The 10,003-nt window shown below is 38.2% G+C and overlaps 1 pseudogene; it reads left to right on the top strand.

Moving 5' to 3' along the window:
• Positions 1 to 4,044: 4,044 nt before the first annotated feature.
• Positions 4,045 to 4,188, top strand: LOC116914159 (annotated as a pseudogene).
• The last annotated feature ends 5,815 nt before the right edge of the window (positions 4,189 to 10,003 follow it).

Genomic DNA, 10,003 nt, shown 5'->3' with positions numbered 1-10,003 from the left:
ATATGTTCTATGGAGATCTGGGGGAAGGGGGTGCCTCAGCAGGCTCATGGTGAGGCATTTCTTCCCCCTGAGGGACCAGGCAAATGACAGTATAGTATAGAATAGAGTTTATTTAGGGCATGGGAAGGGGAGTTAAGAGAGTAGTGGGGCAGAGAAAAAAAGAGAGAGAGTAGAGTAGAGAAGGAGAGGAGTAGCGGAGTAGAGGCCAGCCATGAACACATAGAGAGAAAGGGGGAAGGGAATGGGGAGAGAGGAGACAAAGGGGAAGAGCGAAAGAGAACAAGAGGGAGCAAGGGAGTGAAGAGGGGCAGGCAGCCCCTTTTAGAGTGTCACATGCCTGGCTGATTCCTGGCGGTGCTTAGAATGCTAACAGGAGTCATTCTGGTATTACCCACAGGAGCTAATTAACTGAGGTCCTTTGAGAGTGATTATGTTGAAAGGAGAGTCTTCCAAATCATCTGTCCTGCTGTCCTGCCTTTCTTTGCACAAGTGTGCTTCCTATGATAACTCAAACAAAAGCCAAATAAACACTGACAACATTACTTTAGACTTCTTGAGCCTTGGACTATATTGCCTCTTCTTCTTTATATATTTCAAAGCCACAGATATTCTTATAAAAATATAAACTAAAATAAGTGTCAAGTGATAACTAAACATTTTTTTCTTTTTACACATTTAATATTTGTCACTTTCATTGTTTTCCTGAAAGTACATTTCCCTTAGATTCATTTTCATCAGTATTTTAAAGGCCAAAAATCACAGTCTTCACATAGCTTCTCCTGCCAGTTTTCACTGTTATATTCAAGTCTTTTTCCCAGTTCTCAACTGGTTCCATCAGCTATAACGTAACCAATTTCAAATGTGTCCTATACTCTTTGCTTCAACATCTCCCTGTACTTAAAGGTCATTATCTCCTTCTGAGGTAATAGAAATCTTCCCACATTGGTCTCTTGTTTCATTTAAGTATCCCTTAGAGGTGAATGCAAGAGAAGACACATTGTAATGGAAACTATAAAGATGTGGTTGACTTGTCACCTACCCATACCATCACAACACAACAGCCTGGCTTACTCCATCTTGCCACTAACTTCCCAGTGACCACACTGCACTGACAAGGCATTCTTGGTCTGAATGCACTGGAAACACTGCATCTTCTGTTCTCTTGTTCCTGCCTTCTTCCTGGGCAAAGCTTTTGAACATATTTTCATATTTTCTTTGCCATTCATTCTAGTTGCTAGTAGATTTTGTATCAACATGTGTATTTCCTAAGAAAATTGGTTGAAAGAAAATAAACGTCAATCATCAGAAAGCATTTTGCTCTTACAAAAATAATTTTGATAAATAGCTGGGTGAGGTTAGCCAGAGTTTACAGAAGTACCAATAAGAAAACAAAAAAACCAAAAAACATAACCCAGACTCTGGGAAAGGAGACAGTGATGAAGTGTACACTTTTGTTCCCATTGTTGTTGGAGTTGGAGTACTCAATAAGAGCATCTTTTGATAATCTTTTTTATAAACTTTAGTAGAAAAAAAGGTTCTTTGAAAATAAAAGACAAGTTTTCTACAAGATATAAAACTGTCATCTGGCTGAACTGTGACATGACTTAGAACACTGTTGGTTTTGTTATTGTTGTTGTTTATTTAATTTGAACTTTTTAAACTGAAAATAGTTGCTTTCCTCACACAATATATCCTAATTATAGTTTCCCTTCTTTCTGCTTTTCCAAGTTCCTTCCCACACTTGTTTACATCCATTTCTTTTCTGTTTCTCACTAGAAATCAAATGGGATTCAATGAATAATAATTAATATAATTAAAATATAATATGATACAACTGATACAATTGATATAATATGATAAAACTAAATTGAACACATTGAAAATGGAGAAAAACGGAAGAAAACGAGCACAAGAAAAGGCATACAAACCAGAGACTGATGCATTCACACACTCAGAAATCCCATAAAAATTGTTAAAATGAAAGCCATATTACATACTCGAAGGACTTAGTGCAATGTCATGGAGCCTAACGTGCTGCTTCAGTGTCTGTAAGTTAGCACGGGTTTTGATTATGTTGACTTAAAGCAATTAGTTTTTTTTTAACGTCTTCATTTCTTCTAGCTCTTATATTATTTTTCCTTCCCTTCAATACAATCCACCAAGGCCAGAGGGGGGGGGCTTTGAAAGAGACATCCCATTTAGAACTGAGCATTTTAAAGTCTCTTACTCTCTGTGCATTGTCAGGAAGTCTCTGTATTTGCTCTCACCTGCTGCAGGATGAAAATTCTTTGATGGTGAATGAGCAAAGAATTGACCTAGGAATATAGCAGAGTATCATTTTCTTACTAAGTTCCTTTTGTACAAGAGTAGGATTTGACTTTACACTGAGATTCAGGGCTAACTGTGATACTTGGGCACTCAAGAATTATGAACTGCCTAGAGCCCGCTGGATACAGGAACAAAGGGGCAGTCAGCAGCAGGAACCTTCCAGTTTCTGCCTGACTCTAGAGCTAAAAGCCAGTCACCTGGAGCACTGACACACCTGAGAGCAGAGGTAAGCCCAACTCTTCTGCTCCAAGCAACCCACCTGGAGGCTTCAGGACACACAAACCCAGGAGCAGCTCTCTGTTCCCAGATCCAGCTGAAAGAAAACACGTCTACAGGAGTGCTAACACACAGGCTTACAGGAGGGTCAAGCCACTGTCAGAGACTTCAAGACAAGCTAACACTAGAGACAACCTCATATCGAGAGGCAAGCACAGGAACTTAAGCAACAGAAACCCTTGCCAGATTAGCTATGCTGCTGGATTAAAATACCTGTACACCCTAAAAACCCAGTCTGTAGCCAAGACTATAGATTGCTCTGCACACAGTGCTGTGGAACTATGTTAAAGAAATGGACACACAAAGTAATGACAACTCACAGAACCTAGAAAGAACTTACACTGGCTCAAAAGCTGTACAATATTTCTCAGTATAAATCTAAAGTCACATTCCATGTTATTTTGGTCTAAAAAATATCCTCTTCACATGAATAGGCAGGCAAATTAACATAACCATATAAATCAGTTGCATTCACAGAAGCATTAAGGGTAGCATTTTCAAATATTCACCAAGTAGGGAACCCTCAAATTATGTTTCATACTAATATACAAATGTCTCTTAAACATTAACTGTTATTTTTAATTTCTGAAAATGTTAGAAGAGCATTCATGAAATATTTTAGGATAAAAGTAAATTACATCATTCAGTACAGTTTTACCTAATTAATGTGTGTCTGTTATGCTTCAGTAAGATTGGGAAATATTCAAAAAGTGCATTAAATCATTAGTATCATTTCCATCTCAGCACTGTTATGCCATAGAAAACAAAAATACTATTATTTTTCACTCATTGGTTATTTTATTTAATAGTTATATAGAATTTGAATTTATGTAAAAATTCATAATATTATTTTGCATTTATGCTCCTTGTAGTGTTTTATTTTTATTTTTTATTTTATAGATGCTGTTTTTTTATCTTACTTATATATCCTTAGTACAGAGGAGAAAGTTCAGTTTATTATTGATAAAGTAAAACTTATGTAAAAATGTTTTGCTTCCTGTAGATGTGCTAGACTCAGAGTTTCTCATACTACATACCACATAGCAGTACTATTTTATCCATGTCAACTCATACTGCTATGCTGAACTATAGACGGTTGTGAGCCTTTCTGCATTTTTATTTTTAATGCAGGTTTTGACATTGGGCATTCTTACTATATACTTACTTCTGTTAAACCTGATGAAATTTCTCTATTTCTGATAAGTTATAATTATGCCTAGAGTTGTAGGGTGTTAAAATTTATATTTGATTTTAAAAATTAGCATATCCTAATCATGTATTCTTAGTATATGTATAATCATATTTAAATTGATAGATAACATGTAAAGATTTGCATTTACAGACATAAAATAACCATAGTAACTTGTAGTCATATCTATTATACTATTATGTGAATTTTATATGTAGTCTAATAACTACTTATTAAAATTCATTATTTCTATCGCTTCTCGGCCTTTTGGCTAAGATCAAGTGTAAAATTCATTATTTCTAAAAGAGAATCTCAACCTGTAAACTGAGGCTTGCTTATTGCTGAGACTGACCTGGAAGTGATAGAAATCTTCCTGTTTCCTTAGTCTCATCAATGCTGAGATTTTTAGAGATACAAGGCCTAAAACTGATCATTTCTGGTTCAGAGAACCAGAAAAATGTAAATCATTTTAGATCTTTATAGATAACTTATCTTGAAGTAGAAATTATCAACATTGTACATTTTTAAAAAACCTGTTTCTTCTAGTACAACATAATTGAGTTTGAAAACGAGTTTTCACACCGTAGCATTCAGAGAAGGTCAATACTTCAAATCCTTGAAGGAATTCTTAATGCTTCTTTATTTTATTATGTATATAATGTCACATAAAGGAATATTAATCCAGCAAAATGGCTGTGCTGGCAAAGCATCCCATAGCTGGCTCGAATACAGCACACCATATACCTTTTATCCCTCTGGCTGGACTACAGACATGCCTTTAATATACAACTTTAATCTCTAACAATAACATCTAATTGAGGGGCATACAAAATGATGGATCACAGAAAGATTTGACAGAATGAATCAGACATAATATATACCCAGCTCTCATGAGGACAAGGAACAGAGGCTACTTAAAAGCAGTGAGGAAGAGAGAGTCCCTTGAGTTCACTTCATTTAATTTCAGGTCAGATTGGAACAGTCCAGTTTGGTGTAGTTGAGCCCAGTTCAGAGTAGAACAGTTGAGAACAAAGCAGTTCAGTTTATGGAGTTCAGAGGCAATCTTTGCAAGCAGAGAAATTCAGTCAAAGGTCAAAAGAAGTCAGTTTGAATCAGTCAGCTTGAAGAGGAGTTTAAGCCATAACAGCTGAGTTTAAGCAGCTGGTGGAATTCATAAAGACCTAGAAAGGGTGAGTTTCATTGATAAGTGGCTATTAGCCCAAATGCTTGAATTACCCTAGATGCCTAGAACAAATGAAACTCAAGACGGATGATCAAAATGTGAATGCTTCACTCCTTCTTTAAAAGCGGAACAAGAATACCCTTGGCAGGGAAGAGAGAGGCAAAGATTAAAACAGAGACTGAAGGGACACCCATTCACAGCCTGCCCCACATGTGGCCCATATATATACAGCCACCCAATTAGACAAGATGGATGAAGCAAAGAAGTGCAGAAGTGTAGATCGCTCCTGAGAGACACAACCAGAATACAGCAAATACAGAGGCGTATGCCAGCAGGAAACCACTGAACTGAGAACAGGACCCCCGTTGAAGGAATCAGAGAAAGAACTGGAAGAGCTTGAAGGAGCTCGAGACCCCATATGTACAGCAATGCCAACCAAAGAGAGCTTCCAGGGACTAAGCCACTACCCAAAGACTATACATGGACTGACTCTGGACTCTGACCTCATAGGTAGCAATGAATATCCTAGTAAGAGCACCAGTGGAAGGGGAAGCCCTGGGTCCTGCTAAGACTGAACCCCCAGTGAACTAGACTGTTGGGGGGAGGGCGGCAATGGGGGGAGGGTGGGGAGGGAACACCCATAAGGAAGGGGGAGGGGGATGTTTGCCCGGAAACCGAAAGGAATAACACTTTCAAATGTATATAAGAAATATTCAAGTTAAAAAAAAAAAAAAAAAAAGCAAGGGTGAGTTTATTCAGCAGTAAGTCTCAGAGGCTGAAACACTTAGACATAGCTTAGCCTAAGGAGGGAGGGTGGACTCTAAAGGCTTTATGAGCTGGGCTTGTAGAAGATTAGACTGAATGGAGGCTAGTAGCTTCAGGTCAAGGCCTGCAAGGACCAACCTTAGCTTGGTTGGGCACCCTGTGGAAGGGCTTTTTGGGAGTGGCTAAGCAAAGACTCAGAGTCAGTGAAGGATGAAAACTGACAGCTCTCTGTGCTGCTTGAGATAACTCTCTGCTGGAGATAGCTCTCTCTTGCAGACCAAAGCCCAGTCTCTTATTTTGCATAAGCTACTTCCTTAAGAATTACATATCAATTCAATCATTTACCTCAGGTTCCCTTTTGATTACCCCATGACTCAGCATTTTATGCCACTATCCCCTTTACACTAAAGACAGAAACACATGGACGAAGCTGCCAAATTCTCCTGATTGCTGGAGTGGGAACATTGCCCTTGAATGTTGGGATCCCTAAATCTCTTTATCTTTTCCTTAATATCTTTCTCATAAAGCTAGCTCCTTAGTGCAGCTGCCTCTGTTCTTTCAGGTCTGTGAAGCCCCCCATACAATGCATATTGTGTCCTTATTTCTGGAATAGTTGAGAAATCTTACAAAGAACAGTTTGTACATTGATTTAAATATTCTTGAACTCATACTCAGAGTTCATTCCGACAGCTTTAAGGGCTGTGCTGAAGGTCACAGCTTCACCATTTTGCTGAGGAACACCAGATACATTCTTACCTCCTAGAATCATGTCACTTCTGATTATCACAGAGTCATTAACCTTATCAGGAAGAACATTCCCCAAATAAGGAACACAAAGTAAAATATATACTTTATTATACAAACAAGACATATGTCTACAGAAACTGTCAGCGTTTAAGACCTGTGCCCCGTTGTCTCTGTTCCAAGGATGGGAACAATCTTACAACATCCCTTCTGTGGCTATGCAGGACCTGGCATAGGCCTAGGAATCATTAGAAAGATACCCTCTGGGCTCAGCCCGAGCCATATATTCACACACCTTGTGTATGGCTCTGATCTCATCCTGACATCTGAAGAAATAAGTGACATTTACAACTACAATATTTTAACAATACACTTTTCTAATTGTAGAATTTTTTCCATGTCTAGAAATGACCCTGCACCGTTACTTACATTTTATAAGTTGCAATGAGAGGAAAGAGTGATAGTGAGAGAGAATGTTTTTATCACTATGTTGACTATTCTACCCTATGGAAAACCTCAAACTCTGGGTTATCCATCTTAGATGGACATCAAGTTCTTAGGCTGCTTTTGGTATCATTTGTACTCCACGGTATTTTACAGCAGTAGACAGCAGCAGGCAGATGTGTGAGAGCACCCATAGGCAGATGGCATCCAGTGTTACAGTTCTCATGCTGGGTAGACTTTGTTCTATGAATTTACAGCCCTTGGATAGACACAGGACACTAGCGCTCTTAGCTCTGCAAGTGCTAAGGCTTTCTGTATGCAGAGTCAGGATCCTGTATCCCCTTAAAAACATCTGCCGCTTCAGCTTCTGGACAGGCACTTGATATTAGGATTTCTCAGACACTGGCCAGTGCTGTGATTGTGGGTCTAAAGTGTCTAAGAAACTTAGCTAAAAGAGTAAGACAGTCCTTTGAAACTCTTCTACTGGCTAGAGTTATGGGTTCCCTCTCTTTCCTTATTGCCTTCTACCCACTTCAGCCTCCATTCTCTGTGGACTTTCTACTTCCCTGAGTTCATTGTTCTTTCTCAGGCACCCTCTTCCTGTTCTGCTGGTTCTCTTCAGCTGCAAGTTCAAGGTCATTGCTGGTTTGGAAATAATGCTCAGCTGCTGCCATCACACTGCCCTTGGTGCCTCTGTATTATTTCTGCGATTTCTCTTTATTGCCTGTTGAGCACACATGACTTACAGTCAGAAAGCAAACAAAACCAAAACAAACAAAGAACAACAGGCAAAAACCTAGTGCTTGAGCATTGGGAGAAGCATCGCAAGAGAATGCCATACATCTGACTCAATAAATCAACTGAACAGTTAGACCACGTAACAAGAAAGGGAGAGGCAGCACCAATCACAATGCAGATTAGATGTAAATAGAAATCTTGTTTTCGCACTAATTACAGCAACCTTTGATGGAAATGGGGAAAATATCTAGTACAAACTGTTTCAAAGGTCTTTAGTTGGGTCTGTACTGTGAAAAGCTTAAGCAATCAGCTGTGGTCATTGTGTGTCTTTCTTCAAGCATCTGTAGAGTGTTCAAAGTAAAGATTCTTGGTCTAATATGACTTTTGACTGTTTGTGCTTTAATTCAAGGGAGCAAACAAGAATGGAATCCTTTTGGTTTAGGTCTGCTCAGTCCCCAATTCCTTTGAATGTTATGCTTAAAATGTCTAAACACAACAGTTGTAATAATAGAAAACCATCAAGTTTGATAGATTCTAATAGGGTTTTCATAATTCTCAACATCTCCTCAGTGCCTCAGGAAAGGATTAGTTCTCTTATCTCTTTCATTATTACTTTAACTCATTGAAATTTTATTTTATGCATAAATATATTTTTATGAATTGTAGAAATAGGTAACATCTTATTGTTAGGTATGTACCTAAGTTTTATAGTTTGATATGAGACAACATATGAAAATGGACCTGCTCTCCAGGTTCCCTCAGAATCCCTCATTCCCTGTTACAGATTTAGCTTTTATATCGTACCCACTATTTAGACCTCTACAGTCACGGGCTTGCTGATCTTTCCTCAGAGGCTCTTCCTTACATAATCCAGCCATTTTAGTTAACTGGTCGTTTTCATCCATTCTTTAACCTCCTGGCCTCTTGGCTTGACCCTTCCCTTTCCTCTTCTTCCCTGCTCCTCTCCTCTCTTCACATTGCCTATCTCAGTCTCGTTATGTTCACTCCACCTTTCAGATGTTCCTGCCTCTGCCTATGCTCTCCCTACAATAAACTTTGTCCGCCACCATACCTAGGAGTAGTCATCTTTTCCTTTATATTTTGTTATTCATTCACTCATATCTATGATACCTTGAATCAATAGCTTTCAATTCTTTTCTAAGGATAAGTATTAGCATTAGATGAAGCATCTCTGTGAAAAACTCCCACAACCCTCATCAGAAATGGAATCAGAGATAATTTATTCTGGAACCATGTGAAGTGACCCTGGCCCAGAAATACTGATTTAGTTTAGCCGAAATTCAATGTTCCAACATGGAAACAGTTTCTACCAGGTGTTGATGCTTTTGTTTTTGTTTTTTATTTTTAACTTTGTTTTATAGTTTTACAAAACATAGAAGGTAATAAATCAAGGCAAATTACAAATATATTGGAAGATACTTTGATGAAATGGTGTGAATCAATGAAGCTATATGCAATTTCTGAGATCTTGGAAGAAAGCTCTAAACAACATGAGAGTTTTGCAACCTCTGTTTCTCTATAGCATAATTTTTTTGTCCTTGGAATGTGCTTTCCCATGCCCCACCCAGGAATAATCAATAGGAGTTGGTTTTGCTTCAGGTTATCCATCATTTCACCCATTATTTTTCAGAATGATGCTTTCAAGCAGGACTTGTTCTGAGTGTATTAAGCCTAAATTCATGTGGCCTTGCCCTAGTGACTTATACAAAACTTGAACTCAAGTAAACCTTGCTTATATGACCTTGCTAATCCTCAGAAAGCCTTCAGAATATAAATTCCCTGATGTCCTAAATAAGGTTGTCTACTGCATGAGACTTTATTTCTTAGCCTCCACTGTCCCAAATAGAGCTGTGACAGTGCATGAGAGGGGCAAGTCCATCAGAATTGGAGGACCTTCTCTGTAGGCTCTCAAGATGTCCCCTGATGCTATTTTTAGGTTTTCTCATTGGTAAAAGCTATTTCTTTGTGATATCAATAGATTCTGAAAGATTTCTTTTTGTTTGTTTTTATCTATTCTCATAAGATTCCAGATCTGACACAGAGAAAGGCAAGAAGTGGCTGTTCTGGAGAGCCAGTGTTAGACCGAGATAAAGTAATTAACTTCTCCATAGTACTTGGAATATAATCACCCGAATTGTCTCTGAAGATATCCATTGCTTTCAGGAGTTTTCATTCATAGCTGAAGTTTTCATTCACAGAAGGCTTTGAACGTTCTGGGCCAGAATTTTTTCAAAAAATTATTTATGCTCATAGTTAACTGATCTTCACTAGTTGAAATACGTATGAAATCATCTGAATTTCTGAAAGAAATATAC

Source organism: Rattus rattus, chromosome 12 (assembly GCF_011064425.1).
Source record: "Rattus rattus isolate New Zealand chromosome 12, Rrattus_CSIRO_v1, whole genome shotgun sequence".
Classification (NCBI taxonomy): domain Eukaryota; kingdom Metazoa; phylum Chordata; class Mammalia; order Rodentia; family Muridae; genus Rattus; species Rattus rattus.
This window is presented reverse-complemented; position numbering and strand designations above follow the sequence as displayed.